This window comes from Tupaia chinensis, unplaced genomic scaffold, assembly GCF_000334495.1.
Source record: "Tupaia chinensis unplaced genomic scaffold, TupChi_1.0 Scaffold138910_1, whole genome shotgun sequence".
Taxonomy (NCBI): domain Eukaryota; kingdom Metazoa; phylum Chordata; class Mammalia; order Scandentia; family Tupaiidae; genus Tupaia; species Tupaia belangeri.
Genome location: NW_006198801.1, coordinates 831,883 through 849,425, shown reverse-complemented (window position 1 = coordinate 849,425; position 17,543 = coordinate 831,883). Strand labels below are relative to the sequence as shown.

At 45.0% G+C, this 17,543-nt stretch overlaps 1 protein-coding gene across 1 annotated transcript in view; it reads right to left on the bottom strand.

Moving 5' to 3' along the window:
- SIPA1L3 (signal induced proliferation associated 1 like 3) overlaps positions 1 to 17,543 on the bottom strand; it is a 274,665-nt gene that overhangs the window by 159,139 nt on the left and 97,983 nt on the right. Inside the window, exon 2 of the mRNA XM_006161714.3 lies at positions 6,931 to 6,998. The gene's annotated coding sequence lies outside the window, so the exon portion shown is untranslated. The remainder of the gene's footprint in view (positions 1 to 6,930; positions 6,999 to 17,543) is intronic.

Here is a 17,543-nt window from a genome sequence, read left to right as displayed (position 1 = left end):
CTGTTTACCTAGGTGCCCCCATCTTGCCAGACCCCCTGCACTTAGGCTGGGGCACATGACTTACTCTGTGTGAGCAGAAGCAAATGTGTCCCTTTGGGGCCCTGGATCTAAATACTGCAGTATGACCCTCCAGTTATCTTCTCCTGCCTGGAGACTGTGTGTTTCAACTATGAAACTTCAAGACCAGGCAGCTCCTGTCAGCCTGGATGCCTGAAGTACAAGGTCAAGACCCCAACATGGCCTGCTTGCATCACAAGTAAGGAATGAATGAACCTGACTGTGTCCAACCGCTAGGATTTCAGAGTTAATTTGTTACAGCAGCAGAATCTTGCCCATCACTGGAGAAAGAAGACAGCTAGAGGTGGAAACATTGTGATCACAGACTGGGAAGTGAGGAGCAAAGCTATGGCCTCCAGCTGCCAGTTACTGAACTTCAATGAAAGGATTTGGGGTAGTGGTGCAGAACCTGCTCCCTAGGGAATCACCATTTTCAACTGCCAGTGGGGTAGATGAAAGGACCGAGCCTCACTCGCTTCGAACAGGGCCTGCCTCTATGGCAGCCCTCATCAAACACAGCTCCTTAGGGATCGCAGCCAAGTCCCAGGATCTGGGAACAGGGAGGCGGCTGCTCAGAAGCCAGTGACACCCTGGAAAACCCTATTAGCTGGAGGAAGCTGAACGGGCAAATCTGCATGAAGGGCCTGGGCTAATTCGGGCTGACAACCTTCCTGCAGAATCACCCACTGGGGCTCTGCCCTCCCGGCTCCATCCCGGAGAATAAATCGCACTGTCAGGTCTAATTTGGGACTTGGCTGATGGGCTGAGCAGAGCATCCATGCGTTCTGGCCACTGAGGTCAAGGGCAGCCCATGCTTTCAAGGCCAGTGCTGAAAGGACCATGGATTAGATAAGAAAAAGGACTGGGAGGCCCACAGCTATGGGTTTCTGATTAACACACAGAAACTTGTGTCTTCTATGAAATTCCTGGCTCAGGCCTCGACTGTAAAAGCCCAGTTCCCAGAATACGATCCTGCTATCTCCAGGTACTATGCTAGCTCTGGGCTGAGCACAGAACAAACATTCACAAAATAAATATGTTTGCTGAGTAAACAATCACAACAGCAGCAGCTAACACTTATTATCTCACGGGCTGGCAACCAAGCCACCTAGCCTCTGAGTGCAGGAAGTGCTAATGAGTGCGAGCTGCCACCATCAACATCATCATCTTAACTATTAATATTAGGTAATTACTTTGTGTCCGGCAATGTCCTAGGTATTTGAAGTTCATAATCACACTTTAACCCTCAAAACAACCTTATGAGAAAACAGAAGCTCCCCGAGTTAAGCTGTTCATTTAGGGCTAGTCAGTGGCTCAGCGATTGGAATACAGGTAGGCTAGACTTGAGCCCACGCTTATGGCCATCATATCAACCCATTTGTTCTTTCATCTCCTTCAAGAAGCCTGCCCTGGAATACCTTATCATGGTTAGGTGTTAACTCTGGGACAGCCCTGTGGCTTCCACTGCTAAACCTTCCGTCACTGTGGGTGTTTCCCCGCAGGGCTTTCCCGGCATCCTGCATATTAGGAGGGTAGCACTGTAAGCCTAGAGCCCAACACAGGACTAGGAACTGGGGGGGGAGGGGGCGGCGGCACACATGTGGTCAATGCTGGTTGGACAGATGGATGGAAAACCCAGTCCAAACCCTTTGTTTTACAGAGAAAGAGAAAGAAGAGAGATTCAGAAAGGAGAACTGTAATGAGAGAATTTCGCTGAAGAGAGGGAAGGTGGAGAACAAGGAAATTGCTCCTTGATGAATCTTCCTTCATGGCAGAAAACCCAACTCTGCTGGGTTTTCAAAGTCTCGTGGGTCTCCCTCATCGCAGCCCTGATCACTCTGGGCTGTCACTATCAGAGAGCCTGCATCCTTCCCTGGATGAGGAGCTCCACGAGTACAGGGCCCACCCAGCAACTGAGCTGCATCCTGACTACACTGCAGGATGGCAAAGAGGAGGCACACGTTACATGCATGTTGACTCAACCAGGACAACTCCAGAGAAAGGCAACAAGGCTGGAAGCCTCATTCTAGGAAGAATGAGTAAAAGCACAGGTCCAGTCTGTCCTGACAAGGGAGGCCATCTGTAAGCCCCTGAAGGGCTACTAGGAAAAAGAGATGTGGCTGGTGCTGGTCACCAGAACTGAACCGGAACCACAGGGAGGTAGTTACTGGAGGCGGACATGATTTACAAGAAAGCTTTTATTTTTTTTCACTATGGCAACTTCCTCACAGCAAAATATGCTGCCCTGTTCCTCCCTTGCAAAAAGACTTACACTGAAGCCAGAAAGCGAGCAGCCGGACTCTCCATTCCCAATCCCCGGACCTCTTATGAGGCAACAAGGTGTAGTGACCAAGAGTGAGGGCTCTGGAGACAGGATACAGGGTACCCAGGCCAGCTCCTCTGACTGGCCAGTGGCTGCACCACTCTGGGCCTCAGTTTTCTCATTACTACCACAGGTTTATCACAGCAGTGACATCATAGTGTAGTGGTAAAGACAGAATGAGATCATGCACGTGAAGTGCCAACAGCAGGGCTTGGCACAGTTAGCGCCCATTAATGCTAATTATCGCCGCTTTTCTTCTCCCTCAGAGCCAGACACTGTTGGCCAGCTAACCAGCTGACACTCTCAATTCCCTTTTTCTCTGGCCTCCTCCTCAGGAAAGGCTGAAAAGTTACATAAAATTCCCACCTTGCTTGGAACTGAGGAGGGTATAGACATACTCTGGCCAACGAGAGTAGTGTCTCCTGAGGGATTCTGAGTGCTTAAGTGGTCCGCATGAGTCACTGGGGTAGATCCTCCCCTCTGTCCTGCCTGACACTGCAGCAGCAACTCCATGGCCATGAGGGGAAAGGCTAAGAGAACCAAGGAAGCTCCAGTCTTGACACTGCTCAGCTTCGAACTAACAGTGGCAGCCAGGTATCTCCAGGTTGGCCATGATGGAACAGAAATCAGTCATTCATTTAAGTTGCTGTAAGCCATGTTTCCTGTCGCTAGGGCTGAAAGCCTTCCTGGCTGATGCATCCACCATGATACCAGTAGCTCCAGGCTCACACCCTTGATAATCATTTGCCAACCTCGACCGAGAGGAAAAAGAGTGGAAGGCCAAGCCAAGATAGTGTCACCAAACCTAAGTCCTTGTGTTCCACCCTTCCCTTTCAGTTGCTTCTACACACATCCCATCTGGACAATTATGTACTAAATGTTTTCTTTCAATCAATTCACTTCTAAACTTAAATATATTTTTAAAAGAATCTATATTCTCACCAAAAAATTAAAAATTGGCATTTTCTACCACGAAGAAAGGTAATTTAAAAATGAAACGAAACAAAATGTATTCATCCATGTACCACAACTGAAATACCTGATGTAGCATAATTTGGGTTTAGGAAGCTAGCAAAAATTTCTCATTTTTCTCTTCTACCAGGGGAAAACATATCCTAAGATCTGGCAATGCTTGGCATTTCCACAGAGCAGCAATGGACTAGAGGTGAGCCAAGGCTAGACCTCAGAGAGGGAAAACATCTTCCTATCTGCCAGGATTCCTGAAACCCTGTTCAGAAGTAAAGGTGATCTGTGCAGCTCTCCCAGGTGAGCACCATCTCATTCCTTCTTCTGTTCGAGGACTTCTCCGAGAGGCCTTCCCCCATCACTCTAACATTTCCCTCTATGCCTCCTGTCCCCATCCCTGCTTTATTCATTTACTATATGCAGGCTGAGGATCTCTCATCTGAAATGCATGGGACCACAGAGTGTTGAAATGTGGATTTTTTTGGATTCTGGAATATTTACACATACATATACATATACATAATGAGAAATCCTGGGGCCAGGACCCAAGTCTAAACATGACATTCATTTAAATTTCATATACACCTCATATATAGCGACTGAGGGTAATTTTATATACTATTTTTGTATTGCAGTGTTTTGACTATGACCTGTCACATGAGGTCAGCTGTGGAATTTTCCACTTGAGTATCATGCCAGCAATCAAAAAGTTTCAGATTTTGAAGCATTTTGGATTTTCAGATTAGGGATGTCAATACACTTCTAAGTACTTTTATAGTGCTTATCCCTCATTTAACTTAGCTCATATCTATTTTTTATGTATTGTTTTATCCTCCAGTAGAATGTCAGTTCCCTTAGAGAAAGGATTTTTGTCTGTTTTGTTCATTCCTGGATCCCCAGGGCCTAGAACCTAACAGTAGGTGCTCAAGTTCATATTTGTTGGGAGAAAGAAACAAATTAATGAACAAATGAAATTCTGTCTCCTTTCCAGTTCCCTAAGGCCCTGGTGACCATGTAGGAAAAATGCGAATCTTCCTGCAGTTTGAGAGGCAATGCTAGGGATTCATCAGAAATTGGGATCTTTTACCACATTTAAAAAAAATATACTAGATTAAAACAAGTATTTATGAATGCATATAGATGTAAATTAATAACTGAATAAAGAAATAACGAGAGAAGACAGGACTTTCTGAAGAAGAATAATTCCAATTAATACGTGTAGAAGGAATAAGGGATATACAAAAATCACCATTAGGGAAATATCAAAAGAGCAATTGTTGCAGGCAAGATACAGCCACCAGTGGATGCTAAAATTAGCATACAGAAGTTTGAGGACAAACAGAATATTAGCAGAGTCTCAAAAGTATCTCTCCTAAGGCATTTATTCATTACAAGTGGAAAATAGTAACTTTGCAGTAGAAAAACCCGGCAGATACCACCTTCACCAAGTGGTTCAGGTGAGGATCGCCAGTGCTAAGATACACCAACATCATGGGACCTTCTACTCTGAGGAGGACACATCACCCCTGTAGTGTTCTTCCCAATGATGCACAACCTCAACAGTCAGGAGAAAACATTAGGCAAACCCAAACTGAGACGTTCTACAAAATAACACAGCAGCCCTCTTCCAAGGTAATAAAAGATAAAGACGGAGAAACTGTTAGATTGGAGAACTAACAACAACAAAAAAATGCCTGTGACAACCAAATGAACACCTGTTAGTGAACACGTGAATGGTGTGAAAATGAGCAGGCTTTCAGCATCCAGGACTTACTGTTTATGACATAAGGCAGTGTACATCACTAGCAGAGAACGTGATCATGCCCTAGTTCTCTGGCCATGCACCCTCAGATACGTTACCAAGTGACAATTACAGGGACTTTGAGTATAAAAACAAAACTAGAGGGCTGGGATTGGGGTCCAAGATGGATCTCAAGATAGAAAGAGAACATCAGTGGAAAAACTAGTGAGATTTGATTACAGTCTATAACTTAGCTAATATAGCTGGTTCTGATCATTGTGCGACAGTGCATAAGACGGAAAGTGAAGGGCAGCTGGGGGAAGGGTAAATGTGTTAACTCTGTACTATTTTTGCAACATCTCTGTAACTAAAATTTACTTCAAAATAAAAAAATAAATAAAGACTTATGCTAAGAAGCATCTTTTGATTGAAATGTGGCTCCCTGAGGCTGTCCCATGACAAGTACACCTGGATACCTGACAAGTTCTAGGTATCCAGGCAGAGCTTTGCCAGGATGAAAGAATATGATGAGACCCAATAAGACAGCCAAGAGAGAAGGTCCATCTAGATTCACTTGGTTCCCACAGCTCCACTGGCCAGTTTGCAATTAGTCAATACCACTACCTGAAAGCCTGAATCTTCCACTCTCTCACTTTCCACGCTGTAAGAGTCTCTTGGTCCTTCAGAGATCAGACAACACCTCCCCCCCACACACACACCCCAAGCACTTGCCAACAAGGTTGGCATTCTTATGTGAGAAAGTCTCACTACACACTGGAATAACATGCCACTTAGAACCCATTCCCCCAAAACAGAATGTTCGCCAGCAAGAAAACAACAAAATAACCTTCACAAACTGAAATATAACACACTTGAAATCCTTATATTACAGATTAAGTATTTACTATGTGTACATATTTTGATTATGTGTAAATACCAACATTATATTTTTAATCTGTAGAAAAAAACCCAGCATTTCACACACAGAGGTGATGGGGTTTTTCTTAATCTGGATGGTGATGGCAATTTCATAATTCTACATGCTTGTCTAAACTCAAAGAATTGTATGCCACAGAGTGAATCTGAGTCTACATATATTTTAAAATGGAACGAAACAGTTAAAAAAAACAGGGCCAGCCGATGGCATGGTGAAGGGCAGTTGCATTCCACATAGCTGACTGAGCAATTCAGGTCCCAGACCCAATGTACGTGCATGCCCAAAATCTCAAGAGGAGAATGAAGAAGGGATAGTGGCATGGCAATCCTCCCAGGGTGATGATTCCTCACTTCCCCTCTCTCTTTCTCTGTTTCTCTCTGGCTAGTGGACATGTCCTGTAGCCACCCTTTCTTCCCCCCAAAAAATGTTTTAAAAAAGAAGAGTGAGAGAGAAAGAGGGAGAGAGCACATGTGTGGCATGTGTGTACACACATGATATACTGAAGTACACATATGAACAAAGACCTCTAAGACACGTTACTGCTAGGGAAAGCAGGAAGCATGCTGCAGAAGCATCCACATAGTGTGGTTCCCATTTTGGACATAGCAAACTAAAAGAGTAAGTGTATGTGTATATAATACACACACACACACACACACACACACACACACACACACAAAGTAGGAATATTTATGGAGGAAAAGGTCTGGCAGGATACTCAATCCCATGACTGACAGTAATTACCTCTAAGGGAAGATGTCAGGCTTGTGGGTGAGGGGAAGGACAGTGAAGGAAACTGCCGTATTTCCCTTGATATTCTTTTGTATAATTTTTTTTTTAATAATAAAGATGCTTCTGTGCATTAGTTGTAAAATTTAAGCAAGCAGACAGCCATGCTGTACTCACCCTTAGTGTATTCTGGACACTAATGCTCCTTGAGGATCTCAGGAGAGCCGTCGTCAAAGACTGTGCATCTATGCAAAGGGGAAAAAGGAGGTTAGGTCTTTGGCCAACCTGCACCTTCCCGCTGCAATATTCATGGCATTCACGTATACACTCCCTCAACAAATATTTAGCAAACACTTGCTATATGCCAGGTACTTAGTGGTCAAGACAAAGTTGCTGTCCTTAGGGAGTGAACTTTCTAGTAGCTGGGGAGGACAATACAAAGCCAGAGAGTGTAAGTCCTGGATTTAAAAATATGCTACTTCACACAGAGCACTCAGAGAGCGGACACAGACCTGAATACGTGAGACCACAAACTGTGTGACAACCTGGGAAAGAGCCCTGTAGGCCACAGCAACAGCCTGTGTCAAGGCCCCGAGGCAGCAGTGTGTGTGCAGCATTTTAGGAGCAGCCAGGAGGCCCATGTGCTGGCCCAGCGTGAGGAGGCAAGTGGTGGGAGATGAGGGCGGGGGCGTGCTGGGGCAAATGGAGGCTATTATAAGGACATTTCCTTCTGACAATTGTGAGCAGAGGAATGACAGGGAAATAGCACTTGTCTTGATTGGTGTCTTTATATTACAAATTTATGTTTTTGAATACTTAGTATGGTTTGTTACATTTGAATGGATATTTCATGGATGAATACGTGTCTCCAGGCTGAGAAGCCACTGTCTCTATTATTCACCATAACATTGCGGGTGTCAGCACAGGCCGAGCCCTAGGTCAGGGAGAAGAGCTCTGAGAAGACAACCTCAGCTGTCCTATACAGAATGGCCACTAGCTAATGACCCTCACTCCCAGCGTGCTGGCTCTGCAACAGCAGACGTGCACTGACTGTTTATATTGCTCCAATCACCCTAAGAAGTAGACACTATTAATAACTTCCATGATACTGATGGGAAACTGAGGCACAGAGTGGGGAAGGACCCCACTAGGCCAGGCTACCCGGCCAGTCAAAAGTATACTGCAGCTCCAAGAGGCTGACCCACATGGAAAGGTTCCAGATTTGTGTCTGCAGATCTCCCTAAGTATGCACCCACATGTGTCCACGTGATCTGGAGCTGGCTGAGGCAGGGGGTAGATTCTCGTGTCAAGATCCTACTGGAGGTGCTGTCTGTCTCTCTCATTCATGGAAGAAATAAGTAAATTAACTTTACAAAGGTTTGCTATAGCCAGGATATGAACCCAGGCAGTCTGCCTGGACCATACCATTATGAGGTCTACGAAGGGAGAGCTAACTGCACTCTGGCCATGCCTCCCTGCCCAAAACACCAAGGCCAACCTCAAATGCCACTCAGCTCCTCCTAGAAGCCTCCCTGGAGGAAAACCTAACAAGCAGCTATCTGACTTTCTGGAGTCCAGGAATCAGGATACCTTCAATAAACCCTGTCTCCAGGGGTTCTTGGAGAAGTTCAAAATGGTTCTTAAGCTTTCTCATGCCAGGGACTCCTAGGACAGCTGGTGAAGAAGGGTGTGAATATCTCAGAACCATGTTTTTAAGTGTACAAAACACAATATTCGAGATGACAAAGAATCAATTAGATTCAGATCTCAAAATACCAGTAAAACAACTCACATCTGGGAGATGGTACTACTCATGCTTCTTTATTAATGCTTTCAATGATGAGACCTAGTGATGAGTCCAATAACTACAATAATCTAGAAATACAGGAATATAAGTGGCATTTCAGAGTATCTGCAATTGTAATGTGAGATAAAAATATCTGTGATGTCTGGTAGCAACTGAGTCACTGGTGCTGTTAATACAATTGTCGTTTGTTGCCTTAATGCACAAGGAAAGGAAATGGTCAGTTAGATGGTAGACAAAATAGTAACGCAATTGACAGTCATCTAAACTGCCACTTTTCAAGGGCCCAAGGATCCAAGATCGAGAACTCCTAAACTAGAGCTGAGAGAGTGCAAAGGTGGAACGATTCCAAGGGAAGGCAGCTACTACGGAACGTGGGACAGATGCAGCTTCGTGAACTAAGCTGAGAAGGGGTCAGTTTTGGCATTGCCTCTTTCGGCCCACCCTGTATCCACTCTCTTCTTGGGTCAGCACTCTGAACCTCACCTTTTCCAGTCAGCCTGTGGAATTCCTGTGGGATGATCCCAACCATGGGTTGGGATACAAGTGGTCACATGATCTAATGAAGCTACTTTCAGAGATGTCCAGATAACTTAGATAGGATGCACAAAGCCCATACACACCAGAACCAGGGAATCCTGGGGAATGAGATGGTTTATTTCCCCTGGGGCTGCTAAACTGGTTGGATCTACTATGGAGCTACAGGGGCTGCCTCAGAGCCTGCGCAAGAATAAAACCAACCCAGAAACGCATAGCTGAGAGGTAGAAGAGATGGCGTTCTGGCAACCTCATTTGAGGCTCTGGATCCAGCCATGCCTGAAGCTATTAAGAGTAGAATCGCCTAGGCTGTAGGTCTATACATTCCCTTCTGTACTTAAGCATGCTGACCTGAATTTCTATTTGTTCACCCAACCAAATAACTCTTAACTGACATAGACGGACAGAGGCAACTGCCATGCTTGACAATTCTCATGGCTCACTACCAGGCCATTTAGGAAAGAACAAATAAAATTAGAAAGAGTTACTATACATAGAAACAGCAAATACAGAAAAACATACACTTTTTAAAAATTCAGAAATAGCCTCTTGGGCAGCTGCTCTCCCTATGCTGGTCTGTGAAGCCCTAACGATTTTGTATTTCAAGATATTTTGCAGCAAGAGGAAGGAACCAAGAGTACCCAGAACATTTTTCCTTTATTACCAGGCTTTCCATTAAAAGCAGTCTGGGGATGATCAGAAAGACCCTGCAATGAAACTCTTGTAAAATTTTAATAGCTGCCTTTTAAAATTGCAATGGATATTACTTTTTTTTTGCCACTGTAATTCCCCACCTTTCTTTCTCCACAGTGATGCATATCGCTCTTTAAAGGCAGGTCTGCAGTGATGTGCAGTGGCACCCCGTACCACCACTTCCCGTTGCCCACAGGACGTCGTAGACGGCCATCAGTCTCGGTTCCTCACACCGTATAGAGCAAAAGGCCAAGGGTTGTAGAAACAGAAGCGAAGGAGTGATACAGGGCTGGGAATTCAGCCAGGACCCTGGGAATCCCAGAACTCCACTTCATACCACCTGGGAGGGGAAGACGCCCTTGAAGTTGCTGTGGTGAATCCAGCACACCCAAGGTCATGGCCTTTCGGTCACACAGGCTACACTCACAGGCTGAGCATCTCACTTCCCATGGGTTTACACCAAGAGCAGGTTCCCAGAGGAGAGAGTGGGTGGAGGAGGACCCTGGCCTGACTCCTAGCCTGCCTGAATGTTTCTTCGCCTCAGCCACAGAGATTGGTTTGGGAGAGACATATGATCTGAGCAGGGCCAGAGTCAGGCCTGGACATTTTGCTGTAATTACTGGGAGAAAGAGAAGGGATGTGAGGCAGGACTGCTGAGGGCTTCTTTGACATGCCGCAGAGGGTGGTGGTAGTGGGGTTGTATTTCAACACACGGAAAACCAGTCTCTCATACAGTCATTCCTCAGGGGAAGGTGGGGGCGAAAGGGAGCAGCAGCTGAGAATGAAGTCAAGAGAGTCCAGAAGTGAAAAGGGGCACATTCCTGAAGAGAATACCTGAGTAGTGTCTCTAGTCAGGGCTGCTGTGGGATGTCTAGATCCCTGAGCCACTAAGTCCTTCGGTAGTTTAAGTCACTTGGAATTGGAGAGATTCTGTCACTTGCAACAGACTAATAGAACAGGAAAAGATCTCAGAAATCCATACAGCACTCCTTCCTGTGTGGGTGATCATGAACCCTCTATGCCTTGGGGCTGGGTAGTGGTGCAGCAGTGAAACACATGGGAAGGTGGCCAGTTCGTATCCAGAGACCTCCCTGAGTATGCTGTGCACACATGTGCCTATGACCCAGGCTGGCTGAGGCTGGGGGTAGACTGCAGTGTTAGAACCCTGTCAGGGGGCTCTCTCAATTAAGAAATAAGAAAAAATGCAAATAAAATTACATAATTTCTTCAGAGGCCACAAAACAAAACAAAACAAAACAAAACATGAAATACTACAGATCCCAAAGACCTCTGAAAGGCGCTGTCCATAGGAACTGAGGGAAGAATATCTTTTTTTTTCATTCATTCATTTAAATTTGGCCAGAGAGATGAGAGATGAGAGATGAGAGATTAGTGAGAGGGGGAGAGAGAGAGAGAGAGAGAGAAGTGAGAAAGCAACCCACCAGGTCCGGGACTTGAACCATGGTCAGTCATGTGGGAGTGTCCAGTGCCTTAACCACCACGCCACTTGCCGGTCCCCACTGGCGGAAGAATATCTTGATCTGGCCTGTCCACTTGATGGATATGGAAACTGAGGGCTGGAAGGTTAAACAACCTGTCTGGGGCCCAGGTTCAGCTGGGGGGAAGGAGGCCCCCTTAGAGCCCCAAGAAGTTTCTCCTCGAAGTCCTCCAGGGAGACTACACAGGGTAGGGGGAAAGTGAGTGAACTCAAGGCTTCCACATCCCCATTTCACCCTACAGGAGCTTCATTTTTATTCTGTTTTAGAAAATGGACTTTCAGGGAAGTGTCTGACAAAAGTTTCACAACTCTATAATTAAAATACTGGAAATATCTCTTAAATAGTCATCCCTCTGTATCCATGTGGGATTGGTCCTAGGACCCTCTGTAAATACCAAAATTCCCAGATGTTTAAGTCCTTTATATAAAAAGGCACAATATTCACATATAACCTACATATACCCTCATGTATGAATTTAAATCATCTCTAGATTCGTAATACCTAATATAACATATTAACGTCTGTACATGTTCACTACAGATGCCACCTTTTTCCCCCCAAATATTTTTAATCCATGGTTGAAATTGCAGATGGGGAACCCATTCTGGATCTGAGGGTCGGAGGGCCAACTTGATTATGTTTCAGACCTACATGTGAATGACCTTGGTTTTGATCCTTACTGAAGCCCTTGGAAGTGGTCATCACCATCCTGCTCAGGATGAAGTGCTTTGGAGGGCTGGTCAGGTGCTGTGCTTCTGACCCAAAGGCTGGCCAGGCACACCTTCTGTTCAGTTCTTCTGGACCTGAGCTCTCTATCCCACCCTCCTATTTCCATCTCAGCTTATGTGGAAGGGATCGTCCACTCACACTCTCCACTCCCCTTTACTTAGTCTTGCCCAAAGGAGGAGGGTTGGCTTATCTAACTGGTCAGAGACTCGACCCTTTCAGTGGGCAGGATTATGAGCTTGCCAGGACCAGGCCTACCAGTACTTCTCTTCCTGTGTCCAGAGACGACAGAAAGTTTTCTTCTATTTTTCATCTTGCTGCAGGACACACACCCTAGGCAGTGTCCACATGACCTCTGAGAAGGCCTAGCCACTCTCTTGTCCAAGCAATGAGGTGATAAGGAACAGTCGGGCCTTCCTCCTCTACGCAGCAGTTATGCAAGTATCTGGTCCAGGCAATAAGATCTGAGGTGAAGGAAAACCAAACCCACTGCAGCCGTCTGCTATAGCTGCATTCTCCGTTTTAGATTCTACCAGAGCTTTATGGGGCATGGGGGACTTCACCTACTAATAAAGTGCTGCGATCATCCTTCATTTAGAAAAGATTGCAATTATACTTATCCCCATCCTGTCTTTGAAATGGTGACTTAGGGAAACATTTGCTCATTCTACTGCTTCTACCCTACAGCCCAACAAAGAGGATGAAATGAAGAAAGGACTTTACCTTGGGAAAATCTAGGCTCTCAACGGCCGCTGAGATCATCTTGCAATTAATCATGCTTTCTCTTCTGACCTACATTCTATTAATAACACACTAACGATTCAGCACTGATTCTTTCATTGATTGATGTAGTCCATGAATATTACCAAGGCTAGGTCACTGCCTTTTAGGTCACACTTCCTCATTTCCAGTGCCCCCCAACCTCACCCTCCTTGGAAGGTAAGCTTGCTGGCACAGGGTTCTGAACACAGAGCTATGAGCTCTGAACCGCCTCGCTGTGCTGGACTGAGAGCAGCTCTGCCTCCAGCCTAGCCTGAGGAACTCCATGGTGGAGTGGTTTGCACAGGCCTCTGCAGACAGGACGCTCAGGGAATGCACAGCAGATCAGCCAAAATGTCAGAGTCTGACAACGCCAAATGCGGTGAAGGTATTGGGTAATGGGAATGCTCAGTCACTGCTGGTGGGAGTAGAAATTGGAACAGACATTTTTGGAGAGCAATTTGGCAATTTCTTGTAAAGATGAAGAGGCAGTGACCTTGGGGTTGGGCTTCGCTTCACTCACCAACTGGGGTTCCCGACTGAGTTCTCAGCCCAGGAGTTGCTTTGCAAATTTTAATTCTGGGTGGAAGAGTAAGGTTTCTGATTTGATTTTATTATATATCAGGCACTATTATCAGCTCTTTAACGATCAACTCATTTGATTCTCATAACAACCCAGTAAGTAGTGTCTACAGGATCATTTTTTCTTTTTTGGGGGGGAAAAGGTTTTTGCTATATGGTGCATGTGCTCACCAGAAAGACAAGACAGAGAGACAGAGAGACAGAAAGCAAGAAATCAGCCCCCAGGGGGGATGGCCATGCCACAATCCCTTCTCCTCCATTCTCCTCTCAGTATCTCGGGCACGCAAGCACACATGCCTGATGTGAGTTTAAGCCACAGGGTCCCGGACTTGAACCACAGTCGACTACATGGGAGTCCAGCGACATAGCCATTACACCAACTGCTGGTCCCATAGGATCATTTTTTTTTAAAGAATTATTTTTTTAATTTAACTTTACTTATTTATTTAGTTTAATTTGACGAGAGAGAGACAGAGCAAGAGAGAGAGAGGGAAAGTGAAAAAGGAAGCCGTCAGTTCCGGGACTTGAATCATGGCTGGCCATGTGGGAGTCCAGCGTCCTTAACCACCACGCCACCTGCTGGCCCCCGGATCATTTTTAATAGACCAGAAAACTGAGGTACACAGAAAGGTGACTTGTCCAAGGTCACACAGCACATAGGAGGGATTTAAAGCTAGTAAGTTTGGCTCCAACATCACCAACAACGTCACCTCTCCCAAATTCAGCAACTGAGTATGGGTTTAGCCTTGAACTTTATCTCTGTCCACATTCAGACATCAGTTTCAGATGGGCCAAAGACCTAAATGCAGGCAGTGGCACTACAGTAGAATGTGACACTATGTGAGGCTGACCCAAGTGGGAAGGTTGCTGGTTTGTATCATAAAACCTTCCTGGGCGCTTTGGGCATGCACGCGCCCATGATCTGGGCTGGCTGGGGGGTAGTCTGCAGCATTAGAATCCATCAGAGGTGTTGATAAGATAGAGGTCTTTGTCTCTCTCACTCATGAAATTAAAAAAAAAAAATTAAAAGATTAAAAAAAAAGCCTAAATGTAGAAGGAAAAATATGAGTGTGTCTGAAAGACAACATATGAAGCATTTCTTTGTAAATCTGGGGTAGGTGAATGTTTCTCATTCAGGGAACTTGAAAAATGTTAAGCTCTCCTCACAAAAACGTTGACTCATCCACACAGCCCTATGGCCCTTTGAAAGTCTGCCTCCTTCCAGCCTGGAATGTGGATATGATAGCTGGATTTGAGAGGGTCCCACTTCCCCCCAAAACACTGCCCTTCCCAGAAGAGAGGGGTTGAACTCTTTGGTGCCTCCGGGGGAGGGTGAGTACATAAACCATCTTGTGGCTGCGGGATGGCAAGAGTCAAAAAAGTATTGGTGCTGACTTGCCAGCCACTGACCTGCCAACCTCTCCCTCCAGACGCTGTCATACGCTGAAGCTATGCCACTTGTATACACTGATGCTTGTAGCCAGATGCATTCCTAACTGAAATATCTGCTACACCAGGCTCCAGCAGTCATGTGCTGCACCTCCACCTGGGGAGTTTATAGATAGCCACTGATATGCATTTGAAGGTATCCCCGAAAGACCCAACTCCAATGAATTTTGGGACTCAAAGATTTCTACCAAGCATGGCTGACCAGAGGCATCAAGAAAGATGACTTGATAACTGGATTAATTCTCAAACAGAAAAACACTAAAATGGAAACAGCTTCATTTTCCATACAAACTTCTAAGAGCAGTTGAGGTGACTGTCATTTTAAAGGCCAAGCCCAGTCTACTGGCACAACCGCACTGTGGCCTGCTGGCCCCAGGCTCCTGGGCTGGGAAAATCCTGCGTGGCTTGTGGATCCTTTTTCCTCCTGTCACCAGCCATTTGCTGAATGTGCCAATAGTTAAGCCCCTTCCTACTCTCCTATGAAAACAGCTTGTCAATGTGGTTTCAACTGCTGGGTGCTTTTCCACAAAGCACTGTCCAGATCCCAGCTAATCAGATGAAAGATAGAACAGTGGTCAATCTACCAAAATAGGTCAGGCTTTATTTTTTAATCCTCTTATTTATAATATATTGAAAGAGAAGAATGGAAAATAAAAACATTATTAACAGCAAGAATGCCTATGGTTACTTAACCTCTCTGTGCCTCAGTTTCCTTACCTGGGGATAATTATAGGAGTGTTATGAGTACTAAATTTAAAAAATTACTCTATGAAAAATGCATAGAACAGGACCTACCACGCAGTAAGTGTTCAGTATATGTGAATTACCATTATTCTTTTCTTTTAAATTTCCAGATAATATTTGCACTTGCCAGAAAAGTGGGGTGGGGGAGGGGTAAAGGGAGAGGAAGAAAGCACTCCCCATTGAGGCATGGTCATACTGCAACCCCTTCTCCTTCATTGCCCCTTTTGGGATTCTGGGCACGCATGCATACACACCTGGAGTGTTTCTCAAGCTGCTGGGGCTGGGATCTGAACTATTTCTGGCCTTGTGGGATCCAGTTCTCTTAACCACTAGGCCATAGGGCCAGTCTACCATTGGTTTTATTGCTGGTGATATGGTGGATTTCTTGGACTGAAGACCCTTGAAAGGTCAAGGTCACTGCTCTGCTTCAGGATGCTGAAGGAAAGAAGGAGGCTTGAAGGTCCAGGCTAATGCGCAGAAGCTGGGTGCCACAGCCCAGGGTACCACGGGCAGGAAACAGACCTACCACAGCTACAAACTATCCACCAATAACCATTTCTTCCTTCTCAGCATGCTCAGCTAAGACTGTATTTCCCAACCTTCCTTGCCACTAAGGTGTCCAATAAAAGGCAGGTTGAAAAACAATTCCTCACCAGAAACAAAGTTGGACCGTGCTTTTGGGGCAATTCCCCCTACCACATTACCAGCTGGACTAACTACAGACTCGCTGGCTTGACTCCAGCAGTCATAATAGGCCATGAAGCCAGAGCTTACGGATGATAAAGCAGGAGGAATCAAAGAATCAAAGAATCCCACTTTCTGATGACTGTGAAGCTGCCACACTAGCCCTAGACTGCTAATCTCTGGACTTTTACTCATGAGAGAAACTGGCTTCCATTGCATTTACACCCTGTTATTTTCAGTCTCAGTTATTGGTAGCAAAATGCACTTTTCAAATGATGCTGAGGTCTTACACAGGGTGTGAGCAATGGGCGGTATTTTACACCAGAGAAATACTTCTAGCAACCTGCCACCTTTTAAAGTATCCTAATGTTTTAGAACCCCAACTCTCCCCATTCCAGAGAGAAAGCTAGGGGTTGGTGGGAGTTAAAATCATTTTGCCTGAGGAGGAGGTAAAATGAGGACTATACAAGTTATGTTGAGCCATTCATTCAACAATTATTGAGTAGATTCCTACTCAATACTGGGAAGTAGGGAGCTAGATACCTGAGCAAAAGTAGATACAGTTGCCTTTACAGAGCTTACAGTCTAGGACAGGGGAGAGAAAATAAATAGTCAAACAAATATATATGTAAATACAAATGTTAAGAATACCATGCAGGGTCGGCAAGTGGAGTGGTGGCTAAGGGTGCTGGACTCCCATATGGCCGACTGTGGTTTAAGTCCCAGACCTGGCAGCTTGCTTTCTTATTTTCCCTCTCTCTCTCTTTCTCGCTCTCTGGTCAAATTAAAGAATACATAAATAAATGAAGTTAAATAAAATACTTTAAAAAAAAAAAAGTACTACTATGCAGAAAAACAGTATGAATTTAAGCCCAAAACAAAACAAAAAGGAGAAGGAAGCTAAATGAACAATGGAGATAAGGATATCCAGAATGTTCATTAACTGAAGAATGGATAGACAAAATGGGGTCCAGTAGACCTCCAGATCCATGGTTTCACTTTCCACTATTTTGGCTACCAATAGTCAGTCAATTGTTGGTCCAAAAGCAGATGAGGACAATATAGAAAGATATTTTGAGAAAGTTATATATCCATGTAACTTTTATTACAGTAGATTATATTTGTTCTATTTTATTAGCAGTTATTATTAATCTCTTATTGTGCTTAATTCATGAATTAAACTTTCTCACTGGTATGAATGACTGGGAAATAATAGTGTCTACAAGGTTTGGCACTATCCATGGTTTCAGGCATCCACTGGGGGATGTTGGGTAGAGGGACTATTATATAAGGTTGTCAGGAAAGTCATGACA